The following is an 18,145-nucleotide window of genomic DNA, read 5'->3' as shown; positions in this document are numbered from 1 at the left end:
GATTATTATTTTAAGAAAAAGATACACTTGAAATATTTTTCTGTGCATTTGCAACTTTTAACTTTAGATGTGAGGGTTCTTCGTCGGAATTTGTCACAGGCATAATGCAGTAGATTGATGGATTTATACATATATTGTACATCAATTACAGATGGCCAAAAAGTATCTACACTGTACGATACACTCGTCTTTATGTCACAAAAGAACCTACCTCAAGTAATAATGTGTTGAAAAATTCGACTCTTTCTAATCCTCCTACGATGAAATCTATTAAAGCATTATTTATTGTTCTATATATATATATATATATAAAATTTGCTTTACTCTTCATTGAAAAGCAGTTTAACTTATGTCACTAAAGCCTCAAAGTTACTAAATGTTATCACTGTATGTTTTGTCCCTCTACTGAAGTGTGTGTATTTATTGAAATGAACTTGTACCATTCAGCTTAACTGGTATTTGCGTGTGTGTGTGCGCGTGCTCCATGCCAACTCTCGTAAAATCTATCCGATTTGGATGAGACTTAGTATTTTCCTTTAACCTTCAGATATAACATTATCTTTGGGATTTGAGATCCATCGACTATAGAATTGTAAAATGGTATAATATTCACCCCATGAGGCAAGACTGCAAATCTATATGCGCAAACTTTACAAATGGTTTTCATATTTCCTTACCCATTTGGAATATTAAATTAGAGCAAATGGCAAAATAATGAAAACCATGTAATTACTTAGATACGGTACTTGTATTAACAGTTCTTCGAAGTAAAGGCTTCCGATAAAAGTCAATTTGCAAACCCTTCTAACATCATTCTTTGCATGGGCAGATTCTTGAAGCCCATCTTATCTAAAAAGATGCAACAATTTTTATACAAAATTTCAAGGTTCTACGCCTAGTATTTTCAGAGATGGAGTCAACTCTTTCAAGCCCCTTCTCCTTACCTGTATGGATAAAATCCCGTTTTGTCTAAAGCCTAGCCTAGGATGCAAGGACAATATTTATACAAAATTTCTAAGTTCTACGACTCAGTTTTGGAAGATCAGGTGATGTAAGAGCAGGAAGCAAGTTGGTGGACTAACTCTTTTATATATACATAGGCTGAGTCCTGACAAAGAAGGCTGTTGGACGGGGGGTCCAGCTTCAAGGAAATAAAATGCACTGCCTATTTAGTAAATCGGACTTTTTATATCGCTGCTGAACGCATCCCACTCTTTTCTGGTAAAAGCAGAAACTCCACGAGAACGAAAACTTCTTGTACTTTTCTCATTCCTTTTGTATTAAGATCGAACTCCCCCATATAATATACATAAAGCGGCTTAAATAAGTATCATATCCAATCACATAGATAGATGGTTTTCAACAAAGTAAGTGTATAATGCCGTTGACAATAATTTCATTTCAAACCGTATTGGAGATTACACATTTTAAGCCATTTTTAACTATTACATTGCTCATTCTCTACATAATACAAACTCTCCATATTATATTTACCATTCTCTATAAATATTCCGGATGCCAGGTGGCCTGCCGATTGAAAACGAATGTGAAGCCTAGCTAATATAAGGACAAAATATGTAGGTCTATGTATTATATTTTTATTATGGCGCTTGGTTCCAAAACTGTGCCTAGGGACAGAATCACTAATCTTTCCGATCTATGGAATCTTATGTAAAATTAAAATTAAACAAAAAAAAAAAAAGTAAGAGGCACTACTTTCTACACTTCTAATTAACACATTTAACTTACGAATCGACTTAATTTAAATACCAGATAATAAAGTTCTCAACTTCGGAACGAAGTGAAGATTTTTACATACTTCATATATGAATGAAGTGTTAGTTTAGGTTGTCGTCTACGCACACTCATTGTTAAGCTTAAATTAGCTGTTCCCCTGAGCTCGTCGAATGTTATATGTTAAAATCGTGTTTAATAGGAAACGCTAAATGTTTTTTTTTTTTTTTTTTTTTTTTTTTTTTTTAACGTCAGCCCACCAAATATACTTAGACCCATGTCTTAAGAATAAAAATAAACTGAAACAAACAATTTAAGTTACAATTAACGTCACAATATACAATATCGTGTGTGTGTGTGTGTGTGCGTGCACACACACACACACACACAAAGATCAACCCAAACTTTGATCGAGAGTATATTTTAAAGAAAGAATGAGAGAGACTTGATTTTTTGTGACAAAAGTTAACGTCTATGGAGATATTCCGAGAATGTAATCAATGCGACAAATCGCAACGCTGAATTCTAGTAACTGTTTAAATAACCAGAAGTGTACAAATGGCTTATAATCAATTGCGAGGAACAGAAAAAAGAATTAATTTTGGTAATTCTTAATGTACATGTTTGGTACGCATCAATATTTATCGAATAGGACAAAAACTGTATGTTGCTTTGCAGTATTGAAGGCTCTTGTTTTACGTATTCAGAAAAAAGACATTTTAAAAATAAACCAGCACATTCATGTAACAATGTTCCAGCAAAAATACTAACTCATCTTCGCATATGTTGCACAATGTGATTTATCAATAAAGTAATAAACTGATTTTTTTTTTTTTGCAAAAAATAAATAAAATAAAACAAGAATTTTAGTATTTATCAAACAATGCATCAAAAGATTGCGATTTTGGTCAATAATTAGTTTTTGGACCAGGAGCCACAAAATTTTTGAACAGCCCCTAAATCGAATTTTCATACTTTTTATGGAATAAGCACATCATATTGAGTTAAGTGATAGCTTGGGTTTGGCTATACACCATATGTAATTCTGCAGATATAACGCGTACAAGGAAAGTTTTGACTGAAATATATTAAAACGTTTGATGCATTCTTGAATCAGGGATAACAAAATCTTTGAACGGTCCCTAAATCGAGTTTTCAGTTTTTACGGAATAAGCACATCATACTGAGTTAAGTTAGGCCTATAGTTTTTGTTTGGATACACTGCATGTAGTTCTCCAGATATAAGGCCTACAATAAAAATTTTGCCTGAAATATATTGGATATTTTGATCCAAAAATAATAACTTACCTACAGCTGGAATCCGTCTGTCAGGGAGAAAAATACTATTTTTCGTATATACAAGTTTTATTCGCGGTGGAATTTTGCTTCTGGTCAGGTGCTTATTGAATTTCATTGTGTATTGTGTTGTATTGATTATTGACATTATCTTTGTTACAATGCCGTTTATAGCGTCGGAGAGAGGATACGCAATACTGAGTTTTATTTTCAAACCTACTCGTATGAAGCGGTTAGAGTACGATTTTAAGAAATCTTTCCCAACTCAATAGGTCCAGACAAAAGCAAAATATGGCGCCTTGTGCAACGATTTCGTGAAACTGATTCTGTTTCTGACAAGCTTCGCCAAGGAAGACAGAGTACGAACTGCAGAGGCCCTTCACAATGTAGAGGTACGAATGGCAAATTCTCCAAGGAACTCTGTTCGAAAACTTTCAGTCCAATCCGGTTAACCTAAAACTACCGCTCATAGAGCCATGCCCAAGTTGAAAATACACCCATACAGAATTCGAGCTGCACAAGAATTAAAGGAAACTAATAATGAAGAACAAGTGAGGTAATGCCATTGGTTCAATTGCTTAGAGATAATGGAGTAGATATATTGGATAAGTCTTTTACAGCGAAAGAGGCGTGGTTTCATTTGAAGTTATATAAATAGCCAGAATTCTTGCTACTGATCCACCGAGAATTCACATGTTACGTGAAGTTCCGCTTCATCCTCAGAAGGTCGTGTGTGTGGTGTGCATATCGTAGGTTCTCTCTTTTTCAATACACTGTTGATGGCATTGTCTATCGAGATTTAATTATGCAATTTTCTTATTTAAAGACTATGAGCGAGTTTGCTGGTTTTAGAAAACAGAGCCACCTGCGATACTTCTAATGAAATTTTAGAAATGTTGCAAGACTTCTTTGGTGACCCCCGTTTCCAAAAACTTGCCGCCTGCCTGTTCTCCAGACTTTAACATCGCCTGACTTTCCTGTGGACTTTCTTGAAGGGAAAGGTGCGCGAAAACAACCCCAGAACGACAGACAGAACAACTGAAAAGGAATACTGAAACAGACGTGGAAGCAATTACCAGAGACACCCTTCGGAGAGTATCACAAATATCATGCGCGTAAAACTGTGTCTGCGAGAACGTGGAAACCACATTGCAAACACTTACCGTACAGCGCCTTCTTCCTTTCTTCAAGCGAGTACAGGGTGCCAGCTCCAGGTGAGGAATTTTATTTATTTATTTTCAAGAAAATAAATTATTTTATTGATACGTCACACTGCACAACATGTGCGAGGATAAGTTACATCTATGGCAGTATTTTTGCTGGAACATTGTTGCCAGAAAGTGCTATTTTATTTTATAACAATTTTTTTTCTAAATACATAAAAAAATAGCATTTACAACTGTGCATTCTAACATTATCAAGACATATATACCTATGTGTGTTTGCCTATGTTCCGGCACTACCCCGGAACGCCTGGAGCAATTTCCCGAACTTGGTACACACATGATTTACGATCTGGAAACAAATACTGTACGAATAAGATACCCCTATCACTCTAATGGGGAGTGGGAAGAGACTGATATGTAAAAATAACGAGCGACATTATTGTCGAACTTGGACATAATCCGCACCGGGAATATCACTATTCACATCAAAGATTCCAACAATTATGGATTCGACACAAAGATCGGCTGGTCTCTGTCATTTTTACGTCACACTCTTCACCCTTCTCTCGTTGCTAGGGGTGTGAGTCTTGTTTCAGATTGCGAGTCGTATCTATGTCCACTTTTTTCTAAGTTTACACATCGAGTTTTATCTTCCTAATATAGGAGCTTATGAAATACTCTATTTTTGGCATTCTTAAAACCACCTCTTCGTAATACGTACTACCAAGATTCAGACTTGTATGTTCTCCGTCTCTGTTCCATAAAAATGTTAGTAACTGGATATCATATGGTGTATACCAAGTATGAAGGTCATTTTGTTTACCTGTCTTCACTGAGTGACAATCAGTACTTGAAGAAAACTGAGCATTCCGTGCCGTATACTACTGGGATCAGCTCCATCCTAATCATCTGATTCAGCATAGTTTTCTGCGTCACTATATATGAGGCTTATTCCAAAAGTAAGGGCCTCGACGTATAGTGAAATGGGGGTAAGCCGGAACACAATTTCACGCATGCAGCGCCAACAATAATTTTTTAAATCATCAAAAGGTCCTGGAATACACCCATCACTATCCTCTGAAGACTACAAGAACCCAGTAATTGTTTAATGTCAGTCCTCTCTTTCTTGTCCATGATGACAAGTTACGAAAACCAGCATCATCAACCATCAAAATTGCTCTTTTCGCGGTAAAATTGATGGAAGGGAGCAGTTAGAAAAAAATCTCTTCAAGGTTTACGCTGATTTTAAACATGATTGTAAGTTCCAAACAGAAACGAAGATAAGAGAAGAAAAATCAAATTTCAAATTTCCACAACTTTCTTGGTTTTCATAATTAGTGCTAAAACTACCGAAAGAAAGATTAGTGCTGAAACTACCGATAAAGAAAGATTAATTCGATTTTCTTTACGTTAGAAGCCACGAAATCTCGAGAATGAGAACCACCTCCGTGTCACACAAAAATCAAGAAATACTTGTGTGGGTATCATATGTAGTGCTCAACAGATAAAAAGTATCAGCATTATATATGATGGTCATGGCAATCAATCTGTTAAATCAAGACGTGTCAAAGAAACTTGCTTAAAGCGTAACATCTATAAATAAATTAGTGCGAATATCCAATCATTTGGCTGTATGGAACTATAAAAATAGAAAAGGAATACCAACTGGGTGACACTGTTTCCCCCCAAATTTTGACGAATTTACTTGAATTAAGTTTCGATCACTCATATGAAATAACATAGAAATACATACATACGTTAATGTCTGACCCATCGCCGCTTCGCTGATGAAATCCCTCTCTTCGCAAAGATCACCACAAACTTGTAAAATACAATTGAAGAGTTTTACTTAAAAGGCCAGATTTTATTTGAACCGAAAAATCAGATCAAGAAAAATTACGAAAAAGATAACTTTCAGTAACTTTTCAAGAAAGTCAAGGATAGAAATTTAAAATACTGAATTAGAATAAAATGCTACCTATTAAGATATACACGGATGATAATATTAAAGAAATTAACACTATTAAGCTAAGCTTAAGGTCTTTCGAAATACAAGTTCTTTCAGCACTGATGCTACATGAGATATTGGGTTACAACTTATAGTGAAATCTGAACCAGAAATTTCCAATGCAAATACAACACGAATTTTCCGCATATTTACGCTAACCATATAGCCACGCAGAGGCTCCTCAATTCGAGCGAGTGTGATATAAAGTAAAATTTTCAATAACCAAATTCTGCCTGTTTTGGTACATGGAAGGGAGAAATATGTATGCAAGGAATTACCCGCAGAATATACAAGGCTCACTCAATTAATAACCGAGAAGTTGTATGCAAAATCTAAAATACTACCGTTAATGTTATATGTTAGTTTTTGTGGTGGCGTCATTCACAGCTGGAACAGGGATACTTCCCTTGCTTGATGGTGCCATAAGAAAGCGGTATCCTTATAAGTAGGTGTACGAGTTTTTCGCACTAAGAATTTGAAAATTTCGCGTTTCGTTTCCCATATTTCGCGTTTTGTCGCATTTTCCAAATCAAGTTTCGCATTTTGTAGCTCTTGTGGAAAAGAATTCCCTGACATTTTCACAACTGTTCCTTTTCTTCACAGATCACTATAAAAATAAACCATTAATTACCTAAAAACAAAATACACTGAATATTTCACTTGACAATGTCAATTTCATTTATAGAAAATTATATTTTTTTTACAAATGAAAGTGAGGAAAACCAGTAACCAAACTTACTATGAGTAGGAAAATTTTGCTGTCTTCTGAAAACACGGACACAAGTTACATTTAAGCATTAAACATAAGCATGTTACATGTTTCCACATTTTCCTTCTCCATTGTTGTACATTTGTCACTTATAATGTCCATACTTGGAGAGAGAGAGAAAAAAAAACTCTCATAATTAGCATTGCTTCTTAGAAGCCACACATATGTAAGTGCATTTATAACAAACTTCAAACAATCATCACTTCGGAACTCTCCATCCAGCTTCGATGGTGATAGTTTAAGGGCAACATGTTCCCTATAGTCGTGTGCTAATCAGAGCCCTGCACGAGCCGGGCGCGCCCGTTTGGCCCAGCGGATTACCCGGCCCGGTCCTGCACGTTTCAATATCAAACTGGATCGGGCCCTAACCGGGCCGGCCCGGACACGCTGAAAGATAGATCGGAAACTAATGTTGCCAGCCTGTTAATCGTAATGTGTTGGGAAACACTCTTTATTCAAGACTGCAAAGTACTGTAATACTACTACTATTACTACTACTACTACTATTTCTACTATTACTACTACGACCACTGCTAATACTACTACAACTGCTACGACTTCGCGTCAGAGTTGACATGTCTGGTGGTACAGAATTTACCTTCTAAGTACAGAAAAAAAAACAGAAATCTGGTTATTATGGCCGGTCTGCGTAGAATGTGAACCGATGCTTGATCTACGAGGGACAACGCTGGCTCAGTAGGAAAAACAATCACATCAGGTGCTAGAGGTAGTCGGATCAATCCCTGCTCGTGCTATGTGAACTTTGTGGTGGACAAACACCGTGTACGTGGGAGTTTTCGGGGTGGTCCCGTTTCGCCCCACTTTTCATTCCACCAATTCATCACATCACCATTCATACGGCCTGAGCCATAGTTACCTAAAGAATGTATGATAAAGTCAAGTACTTTACCTTCTAATTAAATTTGGTACGCTACCATTAGACCACGGACGTGAACTGGAGTGTTTATAAGATCAGTGCAATTTGTAGTAATGTTCAATTAGCAAGGCAAATACCAAATGGTGTTACATGTTCCTGTATTGTTTATAGTATGATACTACAAATATAACAAAATATAATGATCAAATAAATCACCAAGACGCCAGGGTCGATTAGGTGTTCCTGGAACGGTGGCCTAGTGGTTGAGCGTTCACCTCTGGTGCACAGGGTCCCTGGTTCGATCCCAGCTCGCGTCAAGTGAACTTTGTGGTGGACAAGTTCACCTCTGGTACAATCCGCGGCAAAAAACCTGCAACATGAGGATGTAAGTTTATTGTGAAACTACGCCTAATAGCACAGGGAATGAACATAACGTCTAAGTAGAACGAATCACGCCAGCATAAACCTCGGCCTCCTCCCGTGCACACTTATTTTGGGGCAAAAGACTTCGTCATTTCACAATTAACTTATATGTTCATGTTGCAGGTTTTTTGCCGCCTATTGTACATACGGTCCCTGGTTCGATCCCAGCTCGTATCAAGTGAACTTTGTGGTGGACAAACATTGTGTATGGGGATTTTCTCGAGGTTCCCCCGTTTCCTCCCACTTTATTTATTTCATTATTTCATTTATTTCTCATCATCACCGTCTCCTTTAGCCTAGCCGGCATAACTGTGGGACGTAAAACTCAAAGATGTCATTTTCATTGTTTTGTTTCGTATAACTAGTAATAGCGGTAGTGGTATTCGCTGTCTTATTAGTATAGTAATGAATAGTAGTAGTGGTAGTAGTAATAGTAATAGCAGTGGCAGCAATAGTGGAATTAGCACTAGTATTCGTAATCGTAATTGTAACAGTAATATTAGCAGTAGTAGTTGTAATATTAGTACTACATACGGTAATATTAGTACTACAGCAGTTTTACCTATGCTCTCTGTTACTGTAACGCACTAATGAGTGTAGTGTAAGATTTTAAGGTAAATGAGCAGTATTATATAATAAACATGGCTGGACAGAGCAATCATAGATAACAAATAGGCAGACAGAATAGGGATATAGAAAGCAAAGCTTAGGTAACCTTTCACACGATTTTCCCATTCGAGAAGGACAAAGAGACAATGCTATGTTATGACGACACATTCCTCACATTCCACGACAGACCTGTTACGCGGACCGGGTCGAGCCGGGCACAGAATACAGATCCATCCGCGCCGTCTTCGGGCCTGGGTTTGCAGGGCTCTGGTCCGAATCACCCCCATAATGCACAGTTCATGCCACATTCGTTCTACCGTTCCGTCAGCGGAAAACTAGCGTTTTTAAAGTAATGAAAACATTTTAAAATTTCGGGTTATATCGCGTATTGTTAGAAATTTCGCGCTTTAAGAACCAAGTTGGAGCAGTAGAGTCACATTAGATTTCTGTTATATGAAGATGTGAGGGCAGTAAAAAAAATTCATGTTATGAGAGTTCATATTATGACAAATTGAGTTGAACACAAGCTTACGAATGGACTAAGAAGTTCAAGTAGGGTAAAGATTCTTCGTACCCAGGTTGATCTTTCACTGCAGTCAACGAAAACACTGCTTAAGTACAGGAGTTAACAAGGAAAACCCGACGTATTACTGTATGTGAAATTCCTTCACAGATGGAGATAATTGCAGAATCAGCCCAACATACTCTTCACAACAAGCTGAGGTACAGCAAAGTATGAAAGCCGGCTTCCCGCCTCAAATCTCCCGCTTTTGCAATATTACGTTTTGTAGACTACGTCAAAAAAAAAAAAAAAAAAAAACCTCAAAAGTAAACCCGCTAATCTCATGATTCTAACAAGCTGTAATCTAAGTACTGTAAACTAAAAATCGTCATTTTATTATTATTTTAGAGACGGTAGACAGTAATAGGTAAATGATGGTCTGGAAGTTCAATTTCTTCCTCTATCTCCAATACTGATAAGAATGAGTGTAAGGTGAGCTGTCTCACAGTTTGGTGTTGACCAGAACATTACACTATGAAAGAACAATGGAAATGCACGCTTAGCTTTGTCACAGAAGGATCAAGACACGCTGCACGCCCAGTTTCAAGATGCGCGGAGGTTGTTTTAGCTCTCTCCTTAAAGATATTTCTTTCATTCGAATTGGTCAACATAAATTCATGAAGAAAAGTAGCATTTACTCCCATCACTTTTCAGTTTCCAACATCACGGAAAGAAGAAACAAGTTTTCTACAGCGTTTTCATTCTGCCTATACATAGCTCTTTTCAATCTACAAGAGGGACTCTAAATTAATGTCCTGATTAAATGAAACATACAGTAAAACACTATACGAACAACACTATGACAAAATATTCAGAACTGCAAAATTACTTTTAGGACCCTTCCCTTTTCCTTATTTAAAATTAAATGGTTTAACACATATTAAAGAATTTCGATTCTTCAGTATGACGAATAGAAGTTTCATATTTTTCTCGGGATCTGCAGAACTCCTTGAATTGTGTCAAGTTAGTTTCAAACGAAGTTTGTAAAACCTGCATGTCAATCTTTTGATGTGACAAAAGAAAAAAACTACAACTTTTAGAGCGACAAGGTTCTGGTGCTGTCGGTAAATAGTAGATCATAAACGAAATGGTGCATACGTACTTTCGTAATGTTATATTCAATTCACAATAAATGTATTCTTAATTTTTACCTCTAAAGGTTCAATAGACAGGATTCAAACTCGCAATAAAAAGAGCACTGCTTGGAAAGAATTCACCTTATGCGTTATGTGGAGAATACTGTTACGCTTCTATCCCTTCCGCTCTCTCTATTGGTTTATGAAGGAGTCGTATTCAACGCTTCCTTCCAGAGGCAAGGATACCATTGTTTTAATATGTGTGAGCGTTATTTAATGTGACGAAGTCAGCATTATTCTTGGATTTTAAAAAAAAAACTGTTCGTTATAAAAGTACAGCTGGTGAAAAATTAAATCTAAAACAATTTTTTGAATTTAAAAAATCAAAGATAAAATTAATCTTGCATATTTAGATTCAATACTAAAGTTCATTCAAGGAATGTTCAGTACCTAATGTAAACAAATACACGTGGTGATTGTTTGATTTTATTGGTTAGAGAGCCTTAGAACACCCATGCGGCAGAAGAAAATAGTCCTTGCTTATAAGGCTCATTACCAGAATTCCTTAGAATTAAACAACACTTTATCTAAGAACTAAATTGAATTAATGCAATAAAAGAGAATACGCATGCATTGAAAGTGGTTTTGATCCAACTTTAGGGCGAATCACAGTTAACAATATGGTCACATGCTGGGAATAAGTAAAACATCGACAGGGTACAAGCACGTGCTTCTCGAAAGAAGCGCTTACCGATAGCCAATCATCCGGTGACTGGCGGAGTAATACAATTCTGCAATGTTTACATCAGGATCAGAAGGTTCGTTGAATGAACTTTAGCTCCAAATATTTTGCAGTAGGACTTAAATACTTGATATTGCTTACAAAAAGCTGAAGTATTAACATTGCTGCAAGTTCTTTTGTTCGTTCCTTAACACCACCTTTTTAAAAATAAAAGCCGTTTTTTTTCTCCACTTTTTATGTAAAAGATGAATAGAAAGTTTTTCGCGCATTACTACGAAACTGTGACTTGCTTGACCCTAATGATTTCGGTAGATTTTTGATTCCTTGATTTTTGTTCCAACCAGACATTTCGTGGGAATACTCGAATAGACAATTAAAGATAAAAACATGTAACGCAGATGGTTAATTATCTTACTATTTTCTAATTATGATATTGCCTTTACTCCCACTTTAACTTAGATCTCATTCGAACTTCCAGAAATTTATTACAAAGCAACTTTTTTAAATATGTTCCAAAGACACGACATTATCGCATATCTCTTTATACTAACTAGTTACGTAATATAGTTTTTTTAAATAGCAACTTGATGTTTTTCAATACATGCTCAATATTGTATGTTATCTGATTCGATATTCTATTGTGTCCTACTACTACTGCGTAATTTTAAGAACTACACAGCCTCATTTTGTACCGAATAATACCATCGAGTGCTAACATGAAAGATACGTGTTCTTGCTATTTTCTTGTTCGTTCACGGTATCGCTCTTTAATCTTTTCGTTTCAGTATACTATACCATAAACAGCACTTTTATTATGGAAATAAACTGAAGCATGGTTACACATATTAACTTAAAACTTTAGTATACGTACATCAATATTTTTATTAACTTATGAAATTTTAGGAAACCATTAATTTAAATACTTACCATCCTACAGAACCGGAGACAAGTAGCTAGGATAAGTGCTTTAACTGCACGTTTCTAATGTACATGACATTCAGCACACAGATTCGAAGAAGCAAAATGAAACTGTGTATAATCATCTGAAGCTCTTTGTTCATGACTGCATGCTTCTCATGTATAGTCTTGTTCAAAAAATTCTGGTCACCCACCTCTCTTAAAAGCTCTGAACTCTTACCCACAGTTGGAATTAAATAAACGTGGAATTTCTTTGGCATACAAGAGATCTTTAGCTCAAGTATTAGAATTTCCTATGTATGGTTGACAGAATATAGTCTTTAAAAGCATGGTGCGTGGCCAAAAAAATAAATAAATAAATAAATTTAAAAAAAAATAAAAATTGAACACGACTCTATATAACCTAATGTAGTTTATTAATATTTCATTGATTAATCCAAGAACAAATATTCAGCTTCAATTTTAAATGGAGTATACAATTATATTTTAAACATGTACGTACTTAAAACTGATATATTTGTCATGAACCACCCGTTGAGATAATTATATTCTTATTTCTTGATTACCGGAACGTGCCTCTATCACATCGGTATTCTCAAAATATGATTGACACTACCAGACGTGATTAAAACAGCCGCTAATATTTTAATAAAAATCACTGCTCATAATGACGCGAATCCTCATGAAAATTACCAAATTTAATGGTATCTAAAAATTAATATTTGCATCTTCATTTGTTAAGTTGGTTACATAACGTAAGAGAGAATCTACTCTTGAATTCTACATAATCATGTGAAATTATGTAGCTAGCTACTTGATTGAGCTACATAGAGAACAAAAGCTACTTGATTGTGATAATAAACTTAAGCATAACGATAGTGTTTGACGATCACAGATCAATTGAGTAATTGATTCTTAATTATACAACACCATGCTACACAATGCATTATTAACGGCCCTTCCCAATTATCTATCATATTAAATCCATTCCCCCTCCCACCTTTCCAACTGAAAATACAAGGAGGGCCGGATTTAGGGGGTACACCGGTGCACGTGCACCTCCCTTCGTTGCAAATATACAATATCTAAAATGAGAAGCTAGTAGTGAAAATAGCAACACTTTCCGGAACTTCCTACGTCATGTTTCCGTTTGGGATTTACAAGAAAGGAAAGTTTTGCAAAAGCAATAGTTTAAGTCAATTTTTTGAAGGTTGAAGGAAAAGAATTCTCCAAGCAAAGCGATACAACATTTATCAAGTAGGGAAGAAAACAGAAGCCTGGAAGAGAAAAGAACATTTTTTCCTGCATATCACTTGCGACCCTCTTTAAAACACACACTTCTCTCCGTTTCACTTATCAGCGTTGTCAGGTATAAAGAATATTGTTACATGTCACTTTGAAGAGTTTCAATGAGGCTGGTTATTTGGTAGTTATGGTGCATCTCCCCCCCCCCCCCTTCTCAGAAAATCCTGGATCCGACCTGTACACAAGGGATGGACAAAAATGAACATCTGCTACTATAAAAGAGGTAGGCATTCAAACACGATTTGCGTCTGAATGGTAGTTGTCGCTGTGGTCATCGGCGAATCGAACAGATAGGCCAGTTACAGTTCAGCGACCGGTTTGTGCAGGTTACCGTGAATCATGTCTAAGCTGACAATAGAGGTCAAATTGTAGGTGCGTGTATTGCGGGACCTTCCGTGATAAAACTACGGAAATGTTTGGTGTATCAAAAGGCATGAAGATCACGGATGCCTACGAGTGTTCCAGAAACACCGCATCAGCGAAGAACTAGTGTGAACGCAAATATGCGTAACGTGACAGAGAACATTGGGTAGACCAAGCAGATGGTCACCTCGGCGCCAAAGGTCACAACTGAGCTGAATACAGTGCTTACAAATTCTGTTAGCATCAAAACAGTCAAAGAGAACTCCATAAGCAAAGTATTTATGGCAGATCTGCAATTCCCAAACCACTCGTGACTGTTGACCATGCTGCTATACGGAGTGATGCAACGCTCTGGATAGTGGAACAGTGGAATATTGTTATCTGGTAGGGTTGAGTCTTACTTTATACTGTTTCCAAATGCTGACAGACTGATTTGATTGATTTTAACGTCCCGTTCAGCAGTGAGGCAATATGAGACGGAACCTACTGATTAACGTGGAATCCGAACCACGTGAGCTCCCGCCAAGAATCGAACTCGGGTCTCCCACAAATGCTGACAGAATCTACGTGTGGAGAACGTCAGCACAAGCGTACGATACAGACTGTCTGTTACCAAGGATGAAGTGATGGCGGTGGTTCAGTGATTATTTCGGTACCCATATCCTGCCGTTCTGCCGGTCCCATCATCACCTGCATGAATATGTTACTACCGAGGACTGCGCAACCATTTTGAGCGACAAGCTGCATCCCATGGTGCAAACTTTGTTCCCAGATGGCAACGCCGTGTTTCAAGATAACAGAGCCCTTTTCATACAGCTCACATCATCCAAGCTGGTTTGATGAACACGAAGGATGAAGTAACGTCTGCCATTGCCTCCACAATTGCCAGATTTAAATATCACTGAGCCCTTCTGGTCAGTTCTGGAAACCAAGGTGCGAGCCTGCTACCCACCACCGTCGTCTCTACAACTTGCAGCTGCTTTAGCGCAAGAATGATACAACATCCCACTGATAATGACATGCGACCTGTATTTCTCCATTCCCCGTCGACTGCAGCCCGTTCTACGTGACAAAGGTGATCCTACTTATTATTAATAAAGGTAATTTGCAATTTTTCAGGTGTTTCCATATTTTTGTCCATTCCCTGTACATTTTAACACACAAAAAAAGTGTTAACAGTAAACTGGTATTTATTCATATACACAAAATGATCGTGTAATATATATATAAAAGTCACTGTATATTTTATTAATCTTATCTCCAGAAACACACACACACACACACGTCACAAGCGAATACATCGTATACAAAACAAAAATTAAGTACAGGAAATTGTAATCCAGAAGTTATATACGTTTTAATTTAGACCTTCAACACATATTTAAAACAATCCATTTTTATTATTTATACATATAAAAAAAAGAAGAAATGTAAATATTTTATTCTTCTTATAAATACAAGCATTCACATATACATAGTCAAATAATCTACAACAGCTTACACTCCAACTTCTTCCAAAACACTTCTCTTCGGTCACTTCGTTCGGTGAAAGTAGATGTAATCCTAGGGGAAAAGCTATACGCTTATGTATCCCAATTGGGTTGACCATAATCGCTACAGCTTTTCCCGCCAGGACTAATCTAATGGAATTGTTGCGCAGCCAGTCATGGGATGTCAGATCCGCTGAGTCTTGATGAAGATTGAATATGTTTCAGAAAGAAAACTGAAATTCTTTTAACATATAAAAACAAGTTAAAAGTACTATAAAATTAACATACAAGAAATTCAATATTACAAAGCAAAGATGTAAAAATATTCATCAAGAATTCAATCCAATAAGCTAAAAATATTCCATCCCTACAATAATAATAATAAAAAAGTCTTCTCACATAATTAAACAAAAAAATCATGAAATTTACCTTCCCAAAAATGCTTAGCTTGAAAACCGTACTTTTACGTAGCCCCCCCCCCCCCCCATTATTCCAAGAAGACAACGGATTTCATTATTTTCTCATGCTTTGGAAGATTTATCAATACTATTATCTCAGGGCTCATAGTGGTCTGGTCTCTTGTAAATAGTTGAAAAGTGACAAAAAAGACACGAAAAAGTGACCGAAATCTCATGATGCCCCTTTTCTTCTTTGTCAATTTCTCCATCGCCCCTCTCTTTGCTTGTTGTTTTCTTTCATCTTTTCTTTACTTTTTATTTTTGAGCTTCCTCCTTTCTTAGGTTTTCTAAGTATGCTTTGTAGTTACGGTAAGCAGACTTAGAAGATGTAAGAAGCTTCTGAGTAAGTGGAACCAGTTCTGGCCTATTTCCGAATTTCTTCATCCCAGACATTATATTTAACTTAGCATTGAGAGTTCTCAAAGCCCTGAAATATTATAATTCTTCACCTACTCTTAAGAAGAACATACAAACAGCATAGCACAAGACGAATATGATGAACCACACAAACATACACACACACAACGTTGAACGGAGCGCTAACTATTACGAGAGAAAACTAAAAAACTATTATGATAGAAGAAAGAATAGACACAGAAGGGTTCTCAACCCCACCTTGAGAGCTTAAGCATCCACCAACCATCCACTGCTTAAAAAAAAAAAAAAAAAAAAAAAAAAAAAACTCACGTGAGAATAAAACTGACCGTTTCACATGCTTTCACCGTCTGAAAGCAAATACTGAAGCTTTCAGAAGATTAACGAGCAGGGTTGGCAAAAACCATGGTTTTTATTAAAAAAAACAAATAAACCGGTTTTTTTGGTTTAAACCAGGTTTTTATGGTTTAAATAATTTGCTCTATATATTCATATCATATATGGACAGAAATAAGTTTGTTTCGCCTTGATGTTATTATGCGACAACCGAGTTATGCTGGAAGTGGTCACATAAGCTTAAAGCGGAATAAAAACCGCTTCTCGAGTTACATCCGAGAGAAATTGTCTTCCATTTGAACTCGGAACCAGGACTAATTGGCCACAAATGCGATACGTCTGCCGACTCACTCATGAAGGACTCCTGATAAAAATACGTTGTACTGATCTTTACATGCTTCTTAATATAACTGTCAAGAGTCATTTCAGAAGGACAAAAAGATAAACAGTTGCACAAGTGAAACCATTACACAGAATTACATATGAACAATTTCAAACTACTACGGAGTACAGAAGAACTAATTTAGTTCAAGTTAGTTAACAACGACTTTTATTGGTCCAAATTAAAGAAATACACCGACTTAATCTGCATATCAATAAGAAAAGTGAATAAAGATACGAATTATTTGAGTCCACTTTGGCTCAGACTCATTTATACATAAATAGATACCAAAGATACTTATTTCACTAAAGGCCTCTCGTGAGGTCTGTATGACCCTCTTCCCTCCCCCCCCCACACACACACAAAAAGTACGGCATTTTCGATGTATTTTATCAATAGTAAACATTGAAACGAAACAATATTTAGAATTTTTCTTCGATTGCAATTACATAACAATAATAACTACAAAAAATCACAAAATAAACATTTATAAACTTATAAAAAAAAAGTTGCTTTTGTTGTATAATCTTTTTGAGTAATGAATGGAGAATTTAGGTCTTAATATAATACGAATAATATACGGGAGTGAAACGTGACAACCCACAAATGTGTGTTCATCAAGATTTTACGAATACTTACACTTTTACGAACATTTTTTGTTTTTTGGTTTAAACCAGTTGGTTTTTTTGAAAAAACCAGCTGGTTTAAACCTTGGTTTAAACCAGCCAACCCTGGTAACGAGTAACAAGTTTCTGCCTTTTTTCATTTATTTCTATATTTTTCCTAGAAAACTGCCAATGCAAAACATAAATCACAGGGGAAAAGTAACTTTTAGTGACAAACTTGGAAAAAAAAAAAAAAAAAAAAGAACTTTTAGTTTAAAAAAAAAAAACTGACTCGCTATGAGCCCTGTTATCTGAAATAAAGTGGAGGATATGTATTCTGATTTAGTAGTTTAAACACTACTGTCTCGATTTCAAGAAGCCTACATTAATGTTATTAGTCTCAGAATGGTTATAGACTACATACACGCTTTGAGATCAATAGCATAAATATATTTGAGGAAAGTGAGAAAAACTTATGATCACAATGAAAAATTTACTTTCATTACAGACACCTCCTCCGTAATTCGTATCTGTATAGATAAAATTTTGTGAATTCAATATGATAGCGCTGACGAAAGAGATAGAGGAATTTCCTCCATTAATGTATATGAGTCTTCTTCACACAACATGCAATTTACTTATAAAAAGTTT

The 18,145-nt window shown here is 36.1% G+C and overlaps 1 protein-coding gene across 4 annotated transcripts in view; it reads right to left on the bottom strand.

Moving 5' to 3' along the window:
• Nucleotides 1-18,145, bottom strand: part of kis (chromodomain helicase DNA binding protein kismet) — a 158,499-nt gene that overhangs the window by 119,837 nt on the left and 20,517 nt on the right. The window lies entirely within an intron of this gene.

This window comes from Thermobia domestica, chromosome 1 (assembly GCF_964235325.1).
Source record: "Thermobia domestica chromosome 1, izTheDome1.hap1.1, whole genome shotgun sequence".
Lineage (NCBI taxonomy): Eukaryota > Metazoa > Arthropoda > Insecta > Zygentoma > Lepismatidae > Thermobia > Thermobia domestica.
This window is presented reverse-complemented; position numbering and strand designations above follow the sequence as displayed.